Below are 19,028 nucleotides of genomic sequence, written 5' to 3'. Positions count from 1 at the left end.
TCACCTCTTACCTGAATTATACAAAGCCTTCTAACTTCTCTACCTATTTCATCTCTCCCCACTCCAGTTCATCATGTACTTGTCAATGAGATTTTTCTAAAGAATAAGTCTGACCATATCACCCTCATTCAGTGGAGTTCATTTGTACCAATAAACAATAAAAGAAATTGGAGATTTAAACACTTGGAGAAATATTAATAGTTTATAGGTGCACCGAGCCAATATAATAATTATAGTTCTATCTAATCTATTTATTCAATGTCATCCCAATTAAATTATCAAAATTTGCCAGGAAAGACCACAATGTAAAGCCCTCTGTGTGGTATTCAAAGGTGTTTGTAACCTAATCCTTCCTCTCTTTCCTGTTTTCTTATGTTTTATTCTCTTCTATCTAGTTACACCGGTTTATTTTCTATTCCACAAGACTATGTTGTATGGGGCAGTTAGGTGGTGCAGTGGATAATTTATTTTTAGTTTTCAACATTCATTTCCGTGAGATAATGCTTCTTATTGAAGAATCATTGTAAGATAAAAAGTCCTGGGCCTGCAGTCAGGGAGACTCCTCTTCCTGAATTCCTCTGACCTCAGACACTTACTAAGCTATGTGACTGGGGGCAAGTCACTTAACCCTGTTTGCCTCAGGTTCCTCATCTATAAAATGAGCTGGAGAAGGAAATGGCAAAGCACTCCAGTGTCTTTGCCAAGAAAACCCCAAATGGAGTTATGAAGAGTGAGACAGGACTCAACAACAAAGCAAGAGAACTCACAAATCTCTCCAGGCAGTTCCTTCCTCTTTTGGGCAGCTTTATGTTAGAATGTGCCAGAAAAATAAACAATCACATAGCTCTTCTGATAGAAGGAAGATAATGTCTCAGAGAGAGCACCTGGTGTTATCAAGGGGAAAATTCAGTCTTCACAGTCTTTAAGGAGTCTCTCTCTCTCTCTCTCTCTCTCTCTCTCTCTCTCTCTCTCTCTCTCTCTCTCTCTCTCCCCTTTGTCTCTCCTTCTCCCTTTCCCACACCCTCTCCTTCTTCTCTCTTTCCTTCTCTCTAGTAGTGACTGCTTCCCTACTATAAACACACCAAATCTTCCCAATCCTCAAATAACCCTCACTGGACTTGTATGTTCTATATTCAGGGGTATGCTGGTAAATGTTTAACAACCAGGTCTCTGAAAGTGGAAAATGTACCCACAACCCAATTTTAAGTTTAATTTGCATTATTAACATTTTCTCCATCCCTTTGTTAACTAAGTTCTGACAATCAACCAAGAAAGCAATAAATCAAGCCTTGATTTGTACCACATATAAATTTCCAAGGTGTAAACACTCAAATTGCAAATTTTAAAATTTGCTCTTGAGTGGGTTGAAGCTTCTTAGCACACCCTTGCCTAAATCTCTTCTTTCTGTTGTGCTGAACTCCTTGAGAAAGTCTCTGTAATTATGCCCCAATTTCCTTTCCTCTCTCTCTCTTTGATTAGATCTCTACAGCCTGGCTTTCAGTCTCATCATTCAACTGAAACTGTTCCCTTCAAAGTTACTAGTGACCCCTTAATAACCCAATGTAATGGCCTTTTCTCAGTCTTTCTCCTTTTTGACTTCTTTGCCTCCTGGCACAATTGATCACCCCTTTGAGATTCCCTTCCTTTTGGTTTTCATGACATTACTGTTCCTAAAAGTGAATTAAGATTGATTTCTCCTTCTACTTGACTGCCTTTATTCAGTTTCTCTTGCTGGATCTTCATTCAGGTCTTTCCTGTTAAACATGACATCTACTAACTTTTCTATCCTAGGTCCTTTTCTCTTCTCTTTCCATATGATTTTGCTTGGTGATCTCATCAGATCCTATGGATTCAATATGGCTCAGGAGAAGAAAGTGAGGTTGGTGACCTTGCATAGCCCTCCTTTGCTCAAATCAAAGTCAACTGCAAGTCATGTCAAAGTATATGTTAGAGCACGGTTGAGAGGTAGAAGCCAGCTTATAAGAGGTTAAATACTATAAGTGGCAAAGAAAGGCAACTTATCTTTGTAAGGAAACAGAGAAAGGGCAATATTTTATCTAGCCCACTGGGCACTTGACAAGTCCCAGGAATTTCCAGTTCCCTCCTTAATATCTTTGTACTACAATCTTTGTTGCCCTCTCCTGGTCATGTCAGGAACTGTGCTTTTGGTAAAGTTTACCTCTGACGTTGTTCAATTGTTTCAGTCATGTTTGACTCTCTGTGACTTCCTTTGGGAATTTGTTTTTGTTTTTGACAAAGATGCTGGAGTGGTTTGCCATTTCCTTGTCCAGCTCATTTTACAGATAGTAAACTGAGACAGACAAGTTTAGGTGACTTGCCCAGGGTCATACAGCCAACAAATATCTGAGGCCAGATTTGAACTTGTGAAGATGAAGGCAGCTAGGTGGTACAGTGGATAGAGTGCCAGGCCTGGAATCAGGAAGACCCATCTTCCTAAGTTCAAATTGGACCTCAGACTTACCAACTGGGTGACCCTGTCCGAGTCACTTGAACTTGTTTGCCTTGCTATCCTTATCTGTAAAATGAGCTGGAGAAGGAAATGGAAAATCACTCCAGTTTTTCTGCCAAGAAAACCCCAAGTGGGGTCACGAAGAGTCAGACACAACTGAACAACAACAAGACTAACATCCCATCTATGTGGGTACTACCATTATGGACACAAATGATAATCCCTCTACACTTTAGTATAATTTAGTGGAAGATATTTAGTAGTAATTTAGCATTAGAGAATTTAGAGTTTCTGAGGCTAGAGAAATTCATGAACTGGAAATGCACCTTCTAATGATCACATTCCTTAGGCCCAATTAGTTTCAGCCTCCTTTGACAGACAAGCAGGCCATCCTTGATGCCTCCCTGGCTTGGCAGGTAGGATTCAACTACCCTTTGTGACTCTCCCCAGCACAATAAAGCATGAGTGTGGAACTTTAGCAGACATTTGATGAACTGATGTCTGACATAAAGCTGGAACTTTTAAAATGTCTGTCTTTCATGGTGTCATAGATCTAGATTTGGAAAAGACTCCAGAGATCAATCAATCTACCCCCACCACCCCACTTTGCAAAGAGGAAGCTAGGAATAGAAGGCTTAGATGTCCTGCCCAAAGTCACATGGTAAGAAGTATGAGAGATAGGCTTTGAACTTAAATCACAAGATTCCACAGACTGTGCTCTTTCTACTATATCCTTAGTCATTAAAAATATCTAAAATATGTGAATGAAATAGAGAGTTTAAAATGTATTCTTCTTAGTTCATGTGAAATGTTCTTTTCACAAAAGGATAGTTATTTCTTCCTATTTCACATGGCTAAGAAGCAATTTCCTTTCAGGAAAAAAAATGTGTAATATGTATTATTGCAATCCTGACTGAAAATTAAAACAATTCAGAAATATAATGTCCTTTTAACTAAAGAACCCAATATTTTCTCTTTATGGAAGCAATAGTTACTCTCTACATCATTAGCAAAATATTCAGAGAAAACAGGGGGTTGTTAAGATTTGCTGTGTTTCCAGAGAGATGTCATTATTTAAATAGTTTCTTTTTTTCATTTGTTTCAAGTTACAAAGAATTTGAGCTGATAGCATTTGTTTATAACATTAAGTTAGGAAAAATTTCTTTCATCTATGACAAAGGTGAGGAGCTTTCTGAGTCTGTCTTCCTGGTTAATTTCATTTAGCCCACAAAAATTTTCTCTTTTTTTAATTGATTTTTTAAATCAAGCATTTAGATATACCTTCTATTTATGCTTATTTAGTTTACCAAACATTTATTAAGAACCTTCTATGTTAAAAGCACAAAGATGAATAAAATAAAGTTCTTGCCCTCAGAAAGTACACAATCTAATAAAGGAGATAAAATAGCAACAGAAGACAATTTGATAAGTATATTCCCATAGGATAAGCAAGGTACCTTTGGGATAAAGGATATTCAAGAAGAGTAATTACTTCCAGATGAGGGGCAAGTGAAATCATCTGATTTGGAACTTGAAGGTCCTCTGGAGACATGACTGATCAATGATTTGATTAAAGTTCTTAAGTATTTCAAAGTTGGTTTGTTTTTCTTTTTGTTTTTTAACAATATGTTATTATTGTATAATTTGTTTTCCTGTTACTACTTGCTTCACTCCACATCAGTTCATTTTTTCCAAGGATTTTCCTACATCATCTCTTTTCTTGTTTCTTTCTAGGTTTCTCTTGACTCTTTCATTTGAATTTAAAAATTCCAACTCAGCTCTGGTCTTTTCTTCAGGAATGCTTGAAAATACTCTATTCCATTGAAGATACATTTTTTCCCTCTATAGGATTATACTCAGCTTTTTAGGGTAAGTTATTCTTGTTTGAAACCCTGTATTTTTTGCCCATTCAAATGTTCTGGTTCAAGATCTCATTGCATTTATAGTTAAGTCTTATGCAATTATGATGCTGATTTCTTGGTACTTGAACTCTTTCTCTCTGGCTGTTTGCAGTATGTATGTACATATGTATGTATTTCATATATGCATATACATAAATATACACACATATCTATATGCATATATATTATATATAATTTGATGTGGAATGCCTGGGTTTTGTAAATTCCTGGAGTTTTTCCTTTATAGATTTCTTTCAAAAGCTTATAGATGGATTCTATTTTCACTTTGACTTTTAATTCTAATAGGTCTGAACAATTTTTATTGATGATTTTTTGAACTATAGTGTTAAGGCTTTAAAAATATTTTTTTCTGGCCAAGATGGTAGAGTAGAAAGACAGGCCTGCAGTAGCTCTCTCCTCATACCTTTTAAAAAATGACTCTAAATAAATTCTAGGGCAGCAGAAGCCACAAAATGACAGAGTAAAAAAGATTTCCAGCCCAAGATAGGCTGGAAAGCTGACAGGAAAGGTCTATGACACTGGGCTCAGAGCAGACCTCAGCCCAACCTTGGCCTCAGGGTATGGCAGGGACAGGATTAGAGCAGGTTTGAGGGTGCAGAATCATGGGTAGCAGCTGTGTCTCCCAGATTTCTCAACCCACAACCGCCAAAGACAACTTCAAAGCTCAGCGTAAAAGCTCTTTCACTTCGGTGAGAAGGGAACACTGTCTGGCCCTAGCCACTGCCGCAGCAACATCCACTTTTGGAATCTTCAGCCTAAAAATCCTGGGGGAATTGAGCAGCCCATCTCGGTCTCAGTTCTGTGTGGTGGTCCTGGGGTGAGGAGGAGCACTGACTGGTGGAGCTGGTGGAGGCTCTGAAGAGGGAACCCTACTCACACATCCTGCGCAGAAAAGAGTGTTTGTTGCTCCCAGACCAAAGCGCAGGCCAAGAGAGGAGTAAACTCCTCTCCTTTGATTGTGCTACCTTGGAGGAACTGAGAACTTACAGATCCCTAGAGTATACCCTCCCCTTGACAAAGAACTCAAAAGTCAAATTAACTGGCTGAGAAAATGCCCCAAAAAAGGGGAAAAAAATAAGACTGTAAAAAGTTACTTTCTTGGTGAAAAGGTATTTTCTTTCATCCTTTTGGATGAGGAAGAATAAAGCATACCATCAGTGGAAGACATCAAAGTCAAGGCTTCTACATCCAAAATCTCCAAACAAATATGCAATGGTCTCAGGCCATGGAAGAGCACAAAAGAGATTTTGAAAATCAAGTAAGAGAGGTGGAGGAGAAATTGGGAAGAGAAATGAGAGGAATGCAAGAAAATCGTGAAAAACGAGTCAACAGCTTGCTAAAGGAGACCCCCCCCCCCAAAAATGGTGAAGAAAATAACACCTTTAGAATTTTTGCAACTAGTGTCTATGATAAAGGCCTCATTTCTAAAATATATAGAGAACTGAGTCAAATTCACAAGAGTACATGTCATTCCCCAATTGATAAATGTTCAAAGGATAGGAAAAGGCAGTTTTCAGAGGAAGAAATTAAAGCTATCTATAGCCGTATGAAAAAGTGCTCTAAATCACTATTGATTAGAGAGATGCAAATCAAAACAACTCTGAGGTACCACATCACACCAATCAGATTGGCTAACATGACAAAATAAGAAGATGATAAATGTTGGAGAAGATGTGGGAGAGTTGGAACACTAATCCATTATTGGTGGAGCTGTGAGCTGATCCAACCATTCTGGAGAGCAATTTGGAACTATGCTCAAACGGCTACAAAAATGTGCATACCCTTTGATCCAGCAATATCATTTCTAGGACTATATCCCAAAGAGATCATTAAAATGGGAAAGGGTCCCACATGTACAAAAATATTTATAGCAGCTTTCTTTGTGGTGGCTAAAAACTGGAAATCAAGGGGATGCCCATCAATTAGGGAATGACTGAACAAGTTGTGGTATATGAATGTAATGGAATACTTGTTGGGACTGGAAGCTCAATTCCGTGTGGATGGTCTCGGGCGGGTAAAAGTGGGACTTCTAAATCTTAGAGTCTTACGAGGCCCTCCATGAACAGCGGGGGTTCGAGAAGGTCAGACTGAGCTAGCTCGGCTAGCTCGGGTATTTCCGCCTCTCCCCCGGAGATACCTGATGGGTGGAGTCTCCCTGCCCTCGAGGTCGTCCCGGATTGGAGCACACCTAGTTACCTAACAGCACGGTATTGAGATGCAAACTGTGTGGCTGAAGATTGAGTAGGATTGAGGAAGCCAGAAAGCTCTCTCTTAGCACGTGTGGAGCCAAAGAGGAAAGTAGGGCTCCGCTTCTTTTCTTTCCTCTCTCCCCTCCCCCTCTCTCCCCGCTTGTACTTCTACTTCCAATCCCTTAAGCTTAGCCTCCTTAGGAAATCTCCCCCTCTTCCTCCTAAGGAAGACTCCCCTGCATTTGTAACCCGGACCCTGAAATAAAGCTCAACCCCTGTTTGACTCTGGAACGTCCTTTCTCTCATACGTTTATCCGGTTTGGCCAACCGAAGACCTGGGACAGGTAAGAAAGACTCGGGTAGCCCAATACAGGCCTCTAGGCTTGGCAAATACTAGTGTGCTATAAGAAATGATGAACAGGAAGACTTCAGAGAGGCCTGAAAAAACTTATATGAACTGATGCTGAGTGAAAGGAGCAGAACCAGGAGAACTTTGTACACAGCAATGACCACAGTGTAGGAGAAATTTTTCTAGTAGATTTAGTCCTTCATTAGCAATGCAAGGACCTAAAAAATTCACAATGGACTTTTGAGGAAAAATGCTTTCCACATCCAGAGAAAGAACTATGGAATTGGATCACAGAATGAAGCAGACCATTTTCTTTTGTATTATGTTTTGTTTCGTCTTATGGTTTCTCCCATTCATTTTAATTCTTCTATTCAACATGACTAAGGTGAAAATGTATTTAATAGGCATGTATGTGTAGAACCAAATGCTGTTTGGGGGAGGGAGAGGGGAAGGAGGGAGAAAAAAGGGTGAAAAATCTAAGATATATGGAAGTGGTTATAGAACACTGAAAACAAATAAAATAATTTTTTTAAAAAAGAAAATAACACCTTTAGAAACAGAGTAACCCAAATGCCAAAAGAGGTCCAAAAAGCCAATGAGGAAAAGAATGCTTTACAAAACAGAATTAGCCAGAAGGGAAAGGAGGTTCAAAAGCTCACTGAAGAAAACAGTTCTTTAAAAATTAGATTAGAGCAGATAGATGCTAATGACTTTATGAGAAACCAAGAAATTATAAAACAAAATCAAAAGAATAAAAAAATAGAAGACAATGTGAAATATGTCATGGGAAAAACTACTGACCTGAAAAACAGATCTGGGAGAGGTAATTTAAAAATTATTGGTCTACCTGAAAACCATGAACAAAAAAGAGCCTAGACATCATCTTCCAAGAAATTATCAAGGAAACTGCTCTGATATTCTAGAACCAGAGGGTAAAATAGAAATGGAAAGAATTCACTGATCACCTCCTGAAAGAGATCCCAAAAGGAAAACTCCTAGGAATGTGGTAGCCAAATTCCAGAGTTCTCAGGTCAAGGAGAAAATATTGCAAGAAGCCAGAAAGAAACAATTCAAGTATTGTGGAAATATAATCAAGATAACACAGGATTCAGCAGTTTCTACACTAGGGGATTGAAGGGCTTGGAATAGGATATTCCAGAGGTCAAAGGAGATAGGATTAAAACTAAGAATCACCTACCCAGCAAAACTGAGTGTCATACTTCAGGGGAAAAAATGGAATGTCAATGAAATAGAGGCCTTCCAAGCATTCTTGTTGAAAAGACCAGAGCTGAATAGAAAATTTGACTTTCAACTACAAGAATCAAGAGAAACATGAAAAGGTAAACAGGAAAGAGAAGCCTTAAGGAACTCATTAAAGTTGATATGTTTACATTCCTACATGGAAAGATGTTATTTGTAACTCATGAGACCTTTTTCAGCATTAGAGTAGTTAGAGGGAATATATATATATATATATATATATATATATATATATATATATATATACACATATGTAGGTGTGTATGGGTATGTATGTATGTATGTGTATATTATATATATGTAGGCATGTAGATGTACATAAGTGTGTATGTATATATATGTGTGTGTGTGTATATATGTGTGTATGTATGTATCTATATCTATCTATATCTATCTATAGATAGATAGATAGATAGATAGATAGATAGATAGATAGATAGATATACATATACAGAGGACACAGGGTGAGTTGAATATAAAGGGAGAATATCTAAAAAAATTTACGGTTGAATGGAATCCTAGGAGTAAGAGAAAGGGAGGGGTAGAATGTAGCAAATCATCTCACATAAAAGAGGGAAGAAAGAGCTTTTACAATGGAGGGGAAAAGGGAGGGAGATGAAAGGAAATAATTAAGCCTTATTCTCATGGGATTTGGCTTAAGGAGGGAATAACATACATTCAACATTCAAGTAGATAAGGAAATCTATTTTACCCTGCAGGAAGGCAAGGGAGGAGGGGATAGGAGAGGGAAGATAATAGAAGGGACAGCAAATTGGGAAAGGAATAATCAGAAGCAAACATTATTGTGGGAGGACAGGTGAAGGGAGAGAATGGAATAAATGAAGGACAGGATAGATCAGAGGGAAATGTGGTTAGTCTTTTACAATATAAATATTATGGAAGTGCTTTGCATTGTTACACATATATGACCTATATTGAATTGCTTGTTTTCTCAATGAGGGGGAGGGGGGAGGGAAGGAGTGAATATGGAACTCAAGGCTTTAAGAGTGAATATTAAAAATTGTTTTAGCATGCAACTGGAAATTAAGCTATACAGGAAATGGAGTATAGAAATCTATTTTGCCCTACAGGCAAGTAGAGGGGAAGGGGGATGGAAGAAGGGTGGGTAATAGAAGGGAGGACAGACTGGAGGAAGGGGTAGATGGGGTGCATGCTGTTCTAGGGTGGGGAGAATTGGGGAGAAAATTTTGAATTCAAATTCTTGTGGAAGTGAATGTTAAGAACTGAAAAATAAATAAATAATATATATAAAAATATTTTTTTCTATCTCTCAACTCTGCATTTTTACTAGCTATCTCCCATGCTTGAATGTTTTTTCTCCTGTCTGCCTACTTGCTTTCTTTGGCTTCCTTTGGCTCTTGGCTAAAAACCTATCTTCTACAAGAAACTTTTCTTAAGCCTTAAGATTCCCCTTAATGCTCCCTCTGAGATTACTTCTGACTTATCCTGCATACATCTTCTTTGTACATGGCTGTTTGCATATTGTTTCCCTAATTAGACCCTGAGTTGCTTGAGAGCAGGGATGGCTTTCTTTCCACTTAGCGTAGTACCTGCTACGTGGTAAGTGCTTATTCAATGCTCATTAACTTGATTTTTTAAATTATAATTTTCCAGGGAGGCTGGTGATTCTTAAATCTTCTTTCCTTGATCTCCTTTCCAGATTATTTTTTTTTTCTGATAGCAGCTATTTTACATTTTCTTCTATTTTTCAACCAAATCTCACATGGCATTGTTTTGACTTCCTTTGCCAATGTGCATAAGATAAGAAGATATAGAGAAACTGAGGTTTGAGCTGAGGATATGTATTAGCAACCACACTACCACACAGGATGGGCTGCTAGCACAGGTTCTTTGATCTGATTTTCTAAAGGAAAGATAGCTTTAAAGGGGTCAACAATCTTACTTTAATTACAGATAAGTAGAAAAAAGTGAGTATAGAAAATACAAGCAAAGAAATTAGCACAGAGATTCAACAGACAGGACCCAACTATCTGAACAAAGCAATACAACCACCTACATACACCACCAGACTGAGAGAGCATCAACATCTGAGTAGTCAGGAGCTCTTAACAAACAGCTACCCAGAGTCCAGTCCAGGGAATCAAAAGGTCCTTCTCATGAGTGAGCCCCCAAAGCAAAATATCAGCCTCCCTGTATGAATAGTTTTCAACTAATAGGCTCAGAACCAGAAGGCATCACAACTCACATGACTCAGCACAGCTGCGAATTACTGAGATTATCCTTCGGATGTTTAAAATTTAGCCTGAGTCTAGGAAATTGAACTCCAGAAAAACGACAACAAAATTCCACTTTGCTTATGCTTACAGGATAGTATCGTACATCTAAAGCATCAAATGAGAAGTCTCTGAAGAGAAGCAGACCAGTTTTTGAAGCCATTACAATAGCATGGCTGTGAGACAATGAAGGTCTGGATTAGGGTAATTTCAGTGTGAGTGGAAGGAAGTGAATGCAAGAGGTTTAGAGGTTGTAAAATCTATTGTCCTTAGCTGCTGGTTAGATGTAGGGGATAAGGGAGAAGAAATGGTTATAGCTGACTCTGAGATTTTAAATCCAGGTGACTAAGACAATTGTAGTACCACTAACAGAAATAGGTACATTTGCCAGTGGCACAGGTTTTAGGAGCCATTAAGGTTGATTTGGGGCATATTGAATTTGTGCTGGTAGGACACTGAGGTGGAGATCTATAGTAGAAAGTTGGAAACATAGGACTTTGGGTAAGGTTAGGGTTGAAATGACAGATGTAGGCATCATGCACATAGATGTTAAGTCATAAGCATTTATTAATCAACTGCTTCGTGTTACATACTGTGCTAAGTGCATAGGAATGATCATTAAAGCCATGGGAAAGAATATAGAAGTAAAGAGGACACAGAAAAGAACATTAAGGAACTCTCCTCTAAAATTTAGAATTAATAGTATAAAATGTAGAAATTTTGTTTCTGTTGTTAAACCTGTTAAAATTATTAATTCTGATTATTACAGTTGTTCCTATTTGACTTATTTTTATCGTTCTATTAAATTATCATTTTGTCCGAAGTTGTCCTTATCATGGCGCAAATTATTTTTTGCTTTTATTTGTGATTCATATACCTGTCTACTTCATGTGCTTACAGTGCAAACCCTACTAACCTATCACAAAACACTAAAGAATATTATATTTTAAAATCCTTTTCTGGAAAAAAGTATTTAAATAAAAATGGCAAATAATAAGTTAAATATCACCGATTCTAGCAATGTAAAAATAAATTGAATTATCCTGTAAAATAAAAAGGGTCATAGAAGACTATAAATTTCCCTAAAACAGAGAAAATATTTTTTCATCCCTATTGCCTTAAACATCATAGGCACTTTATTAATACACTAAACCCATGACCCAACAATATGCGACCTACCTACACATAATTCAACTTATATATGTCAATTCAAAGTTTACAAAGTGCTCTCCTCACAACTCTGTGAGGTACAGAGTGAAACGATTTTACTGATAAGGAAACAAATACAAAGAGTTTAGTCATGTATTGAGAATGAGAGGCAGCTTGGCATAAAGGATCAGGAAGACCTTGGTTTGGGGTCTTGCCTCTAATATTATTATTTATGTGACTGTGAGAAACTTCATGTTTCTGAATCTGTTTCTTTTATAAATGTTTGCCGAATTGAACCAAATAGACCAAACACACTCTATTTCTCTGTGCTCACTTGATGACATCATAAGCTCCCAAACATTTTGTCAACTTTATCTAGATGACTCAGTTACACAATTGATCCTAGTTGTTTTCCTGAACTCCTTTCCTGAACTGCCTAGTGGACATTTCAAGATGGAAGTACCGTGCACTTCTCAAACTCAACATGTACAAAATAGAATGATCTTTCCTCACCAATCCACCCCTTTTCCAAAATTTATAATTAATTTAAATTTAATTGATTAATTAATTTAAAATTAAATTTAAATTACTACCATTCTTATAGTCTCCTAGGTTCATAAAGCTCAGTGTTATAATCAACTGTGTTACTCTCCCTCACCCCATATCCAGTCAGAATTCAAATGTTGCTATTTCTATCTCTACATCCACTTGTCTAGATCTAAATTCTCTTTGACCTCCAATATTGAATCTATAACTGCCTAGACATCTTGAACTGGATGTCCCGTAGACATAATAAACTCAATATATTCAAAACCAAAATCATTTATCTTTCCCCCAAAATTGTCCCCTCTTCCTAACTTCTTTTTTTCTTTTTAAGGGTACCACTATCATCCCAGTCGTCCAAGATTACCATTGATTCTTCCTTCCCACCTGCCCCACCCCCTTACCCTATTCAATCAGTTGTTAAGCCTTGTCATTTCTACCCTCTTAATCCCTTTCATATCTACCCCTTCTCTCTGAAACTGCAATTACTCTGGTACAAGCCCCTCATCACCTCATTCCTAGACCCTGGCAATAGTTTGCTGGTTGGTTTCCCTGCTTCAAATATCTCCCTCCTCATTCCAAACCATCTTCCACTTAGCTGCCAAACTGATCTTCCTAAAATACAAGTCTGATCATATGCCATCCCACCCCCACTCAGTAAACACCAGTGGCTCCCTATCACCTCCAGAATCAAATATAAAATCTGTTTGGATTTTAAAGTGCTTCATAACCTGGCCCCTTTCTGCATTTACTTTATTTTCTGCATTTATTTATTGTCTCATACCAGACTGAATCCCACATGCTTTGTGATCCAGGGACATTGAACTCTGCTGTTCCTCAAATGCTGTGCTCCATTGCCTGACTCTGAACGGTTCCACTGCCTGTCCCCATATCTGGAACTCTCTTTGTCATCTCCACATTCTAGATTATCTTCTTCAAGTCTTATGTAACATCTCACCTTCTGCAAGAGCTTTCACCAGTTCTCCTTCATCTTAGTGCCTTCACTCTGACTACTCCCAATTTATCCTGTACATATCTTATTTGTACATGGTTGTTTGCATGTAGTCTCTCCCTCATTGGACTTTGAGTTCCTCGAGAGCAGGGACTAGGCTTTTGTTGTTTTTGCTTTTCTTTGTTTTCTCCAGCACTTAACTTAGTGCTTGTACATAGTAGGAATGTGATAACTGTCATGTGATGCATGTAGGCATGCACATAGTAGTCATGTGATAAATGACAGCTCATCAACTACATCTCTTGCATCTGTTTCCTTCTCTCTGCTTACACAGCTACATCGCTTCATATCTTCATCACCTCTCACCTGGGCCAACATAATGATTTCTTAGTCTACCTGCCTTGTCTCTCCTCTTTCTAATCCATCCTGAACATAGTTGTCAAACTAATTTTCTTTAAGCACAGGTTTGACTATGTCTCTCCTCTGCTACAGTGACTTCTATTGCTTCTAGATAAAGTATTAACTTGTTTGGTTTTTAAAGACCTTAAAACCTGTCTTCAGTGTACCTTCCAAGCCACATTATACATTCCTGTACTGTACAGTCCAGCTAAACTGGTCTTTATCTCTGTTCCTCACCCTCAAAACCTGATCTCCCATATCCATGCCTTTCCATTGCCAGTCTCCCATGCCTGGAATGCATTCATCTTGGCTTCAAATAATCAGTCCCTCCCTTCTTTCAAAACTTAGCTCAAGTACCACTTTTTACATGAAGTCTTTCCTGATGCTAACTTATACTGCTCTCTCTTCTATTTATTCTGTATATAACATGCACATATATATATTTATACATGCATGTATGTATTGTACATAAGAGTATATGTATCTATGTACATGCCATTTCCCTCAAGAGAATGTAAACCCCATAGAGTGTAGTGATCTGTTCATTGCCTAGTTATAGCATCTGTCCAAAGTATACATGAGGATGGGTTAATTAAATTGACTTCTTGTCCAGTTAAACATAATTTAAGCAATGTACTTCTTTCCATCACTGTTTCTTCAAGGTAAATAACTAAGTCAATCCCCTTTGAACAAGCATTGAAAATTCTCTGTAGGGTGAAACACAGTCAAGCACAATGTTATCTGCAAATAGGAGCATCTGAAAAACCTTTCTATCACTAGAAATTTTTCTCTTGGCTTTGTGCAAGAAATACACCATTTTCCCATTTCAAGCCAATAGTCAGTGTATCATTGTAGAAAATGACCACCATGGATGCATGTCATAGAATCTTGTATAATCTTAGCATGACTGGAAAACCCTGTTTAAGGAAAGTCTTTATATGGCTAACTGCAGCTTTTCAAGTGAAACAGGTTGTTATATTCCCTACACATCAGTCAACTGCATTACAGTGAACATGTGGTCTGCTGGAGAAAGTTTCTTATGGAAATGTGACTATTCCCTTTCATCAAGGATAATCTTCATGCCTATCAGGAGACCATTCCTATAACAATCAGAGACTTGAGGGACACATGGAGATCTGTAGTTGCTGATTTTTTTTTTTTAAGTTGTCTCTCTGATAATATTACAATCCATTGTCTTATATTCTTTGGTAATCTTCCCATTTGAAAACTGATTGCCAAATGCCTTCAAAATATGTTACTTTCAAGATGAATTTCCTCTACATACATTTGGTTGGTTCAAAATTCTTTTCCTAATACTATTGTGCTATAAGAAATGATGACCAGGAAGACTTCAGAGAGGCCTGGAAAGACTTATATGATCTGATGCTGAGCAAAAGGAGCAGAACCAGGAGAATTTTGTACACAGCAACAACCACAGTGTGTGAGGATTTTTTCTGGCAGACTTAGAACTTCATTGCAATGCAAGGACTTAAAAAATTCCCAATAGTCTTTTAAGCCAAAATGCCTTCCACATCCAGAGAAAGAATTTTGGAATTCAATCGCAGAATGTAGCAGATCATTTTCTTTTGTATTACATTTTGGTTTGTTATATGATTTCTCCCATTCATTTTAATTCTTCTATACAACATGACTATAGTGAAAATGTATTTAATAGGAATGTATGTATAGAATCTATATAAAATTGTATGCTGTCTTGGGGAAGGAGGGAGGAAGTAGGGAGGAAGGAGGGGAAAAAATCTAAGTTATATGGTAGTGATTGTAGAACACTGAAAATAAATTTTAAAAAATTAAAATTAAAAAAAGGGGGGGGGGAGGGAGATAGCGGTTACCAATCACTCCACCATCTTGGTTCTTGGAACTGGAAATCCATTTACCTAAATTAATTTACTTATTCAGTGCCATACCAATCAAATTATTAGAGAATTATTTCATAGAGCTAGAAAAAATAATATCAAAATTCATCTGAAAGAACAAAAGGTCCAGAATATCAAGGGAACTAATGAAAAGAAATGCTAGGTGGCCTAGCTCTACCAGATCTCAAACTGTATTATAAAGTCACAATTATTAAAACCACTTGGTACTGACTAAGAAACAGAAGGGTGGACCAGTGGAATAGATTAGGTACCCAAGACCCTGTAGGCAATGAATGTAGCAATCTACTCTTTCATAAACCCATGGACCCCAGCTTCTGGGATAAGAACTTACTGTTTGGCAAAAATTGCTGGGAAAACTGGATAACAGTATGGTGGAATCTAAGCATAGACCAATGCCTGACACTGTACACAAGAATAAAGTCCAAATGGATACATGATCTAGGTATAAAGATTGATACTATAAACAAATTAGTGAAGCAAGGAATAGTGTATTTATCAGATTTATGGAGAAGGGAAGAATTTTTGACTAAACAAGAGATAGAAAACATTATGAAATGCATAATAGATAATTTTGATTACATTAAATGGAAATGTTTTTGCACAAATAAACTCAATGCAACTAAGAACAGGAGGGAAAGAGAAAACTGGGAAAGAATTTTTGCAACTAGTGTCTGTGATAAAGGCTTCATCTCTAAAATATATAGAGAACTGAGTCAAATGTACAAGAATACAAGTCATTCCCCAATTGATAAATGGTCAAAGGCAGTTTTCAGAAGAAATCAAAGCTATCTAGTGATATGAAAAAATGCTCTAAATCACTATTGATTAGAGAGATGCAATTCAAAACAATTCTGAGATACCACATCACACCTATTAGATTGGCTAACATGACAAAACAGGATGATGATAAACGTTGGAGAAGATGTGGGAGAGTTGGAACACTAATTCATTGTTGGTGGAGCTGTGAGCTGATCCAGCCATTCTGGAGAGCAATTTGGAACTATGCCCAAATGGCTACAAAAATGTGCACACCCTTTGACCCAGCAATACTTCTTCTAGGACTGTATCCCCAGGGCAAAAGGTCCCACATGTACAAAAATATTTATAGCAGCTCTCTTTGTGGTGGCCAAAATCTGAAAATCAAGGGGATGTCCATCAATTGGGGAATGGTTGAATAAATTGTGGCATATGAATATAATGGAATACTATTGTGCTGTAAGAAATGATGAACAGAAAGACTTTAGAGAGGCCTGGAAAGACTTATATGATCTGATGCTGAGTGAAAGGAGCAGAACCAGGAGAACTTCACACACAGCAATAACCATAGTGTGCAAGGACTTTTTCTGGTAGACTTAGAACTTCATTGCAATGCAAGGACTTAAAAAATTCCCAATGGTCTTTTAAGGCAAAATGCCTTCCACATCCAGAGAAAGAACTATGGAATTCAATCACAGAATATAGTAGATCATTTTCTTTTATATTACATTTTGGTCTGTTTTATGATTTCTCCCATTCATTTTAATTCTTCTGTGCAACAGGACTAAGGTGAAAATGTATTCAATAGGAATGTATGTGTAGAACCTATATAAAATTGTATGCTGACTCGGGGAGGGCGCAGGGAGGAAGGGGAGGAGGGGGAAAAATCTAAAGTTATATGGAAGTGATTGTAGAACACTGAAAACAAATAAAATAACAATAAAAATTTTAAAAATTCTTTCCCGAACTTCCATCTTAATTACAATTGCTATGTATTTATTGATCCCTGACTTGCTGAGATTCCAAATGTGATGAGTTCCCACTATCAATGATTTTAAAAAAAATAGATCACAAAAAGGCTAGCATATGTATTCTTTTTCATGTCTGTTTTTCTACCAGCAAATGAAATTTGCGTGAAGCTTCATGCAGACTTTAAAGACTACATCAGCTATTACAAATGATTGTGAGAATGACCTGTCTTATCTGAGTCTTGTGCCAAGTTCTCTTACAAAGTGTTTATCTTCCATTGCTTTGTGAGACAATGCTCTTCAAAATCATCCATCTCCTCTAGTGTTTGGCAACTAAGCTTATACCCCAAGTTGGTGTACTTCCTAGCTGGCACAGCTCCCTTCTTGACAAGATCAAATATTTGTTGACTAAATTGTTTCCTGGACTCTTCCTATTGATTTTGGCAGCTAGGTGGTGCTGTGAGTAGAGCACAGGGCCTGGAGTCAGGAAGACCTGAGTTCAAATTTGGTCTCAGAGTTACTATCTAAATGACTCTGGTAAGTCATTTAACTTGTTTGCTTCAGTTTCCTCATCTGTAAAATAGGGATAACAGCAGCTACCTCCTAGGGTAGTGAGGATCAAATGAAGTAATAATTGTATAGCACTTAACACAGTGCCTGACACATAATAAGCATTGTGTTAACTATTATATTACTTTCCTAAGAATCTTTATTTTTGTCCTTTTTTTCCCATGGAAATTGCCAGGTTCAAAGTATATATTGATCCCCAATAGATAAAAGGATACCACTTTACAAAAGAAGAAATACAAGTTAGCAACCAAAATCATGAAAAAATGCTTCAGATCATCAGTAATTAAGGAAATATATATGAAGGCAGCTCTGAGGTTCTAAATAACAACTCACCAGATTGGCAAAAGTCTCAAGAAAGGACAATGACAAGCGCTGGGAGGGGGTCACTGGAGAACGGGGACATTAATGCACTGTTTGTTGGAGCTCTGACTTGTTGAGATTCCTTTGGATAACCTTTGACCCTGTGTTGCCACTATTAGGTCTACACCTCAAGGAGATCAAAGAAAAAAAGAACCCATATGTACAAGAATATTTGTGGTGGATTTTTGTGGTATCAAAGAACTCAAAAGAAGGAGATCTTCAAACACTAAAGAATGGTTAAACAATTTATAGTATGTGAATACAATGGACTCTTATTGTGTTGCAGGGAATAACAAAATGGATGTTCTAAGAGCAACCTGGGAAGACCAGTGTGAACTAATAAAATAAAAGAAGCAGATCAGGACCATTTATACAATAGCAACATTGTAAAGAAAAGCCACTTTTAAAGATCTGACTACTCTGATCAATACAAGGTCATGACTTCAGAAGGCCAATGAGGAAGCACACCATCCCACTTGCTTGACAGATGGGTGATGGATGGACTGAAAATAAAGAATACACACTGACAGAATGTGGAATTTTTTTAAGATTAGGCATCTTTGCTTAAAAGGGTTTCATTTTTCTTCCCCCCACCCTAACTAATGGGTGCGGGAAGGAGAAGTGGGTTAGGGATAGAATTACCGAAAGGGAAAAAAGGAAACAAGGGTGATTGAGTCATTTTTAAAAATGAACAATACATATAAAAGGCCAGAAAGATGCACAGACAAGCAGAACAGCTTGGAAAACTGCAAGCTGAATTTACTGTGAACTTTAGGAGATAAGTAAGTTATTCCTAAGCACAAAGCACTTGATTCAGGTACCTCATTTTATCTTCACAACAACCCTGAGGTGGGTTCTATTGTTACCCTTTTCACAAATGAGAAAACTGATGCAGGCAGAAGTTTAGTGACTTGTGCAGGGTCACAAAGTTACCGTTTGAGGCCTTCCTCACTGCACTCCTGCACACACTGCCTTACTGAGCATCTTTTAG

Source organism: Notamacropus eugenii, chromosome 6 (assembly GCF_028372415.1).
Source record: "Notamacropus eugenii isolate mMacEug1 chromosome 6, mMacEug1.pri_v2, whole genome shotgun sequence".
Taxonomy (NCBI): domain Eukaryota; kingdom Metazoa; phylum Chordata; class Mammalia; order Diprotodontia; family Macropodidae; genus Notamacropus; species Notamacropus eugenii.
This window is presented reverse-complemented; position numbering follows the sequence as displayed.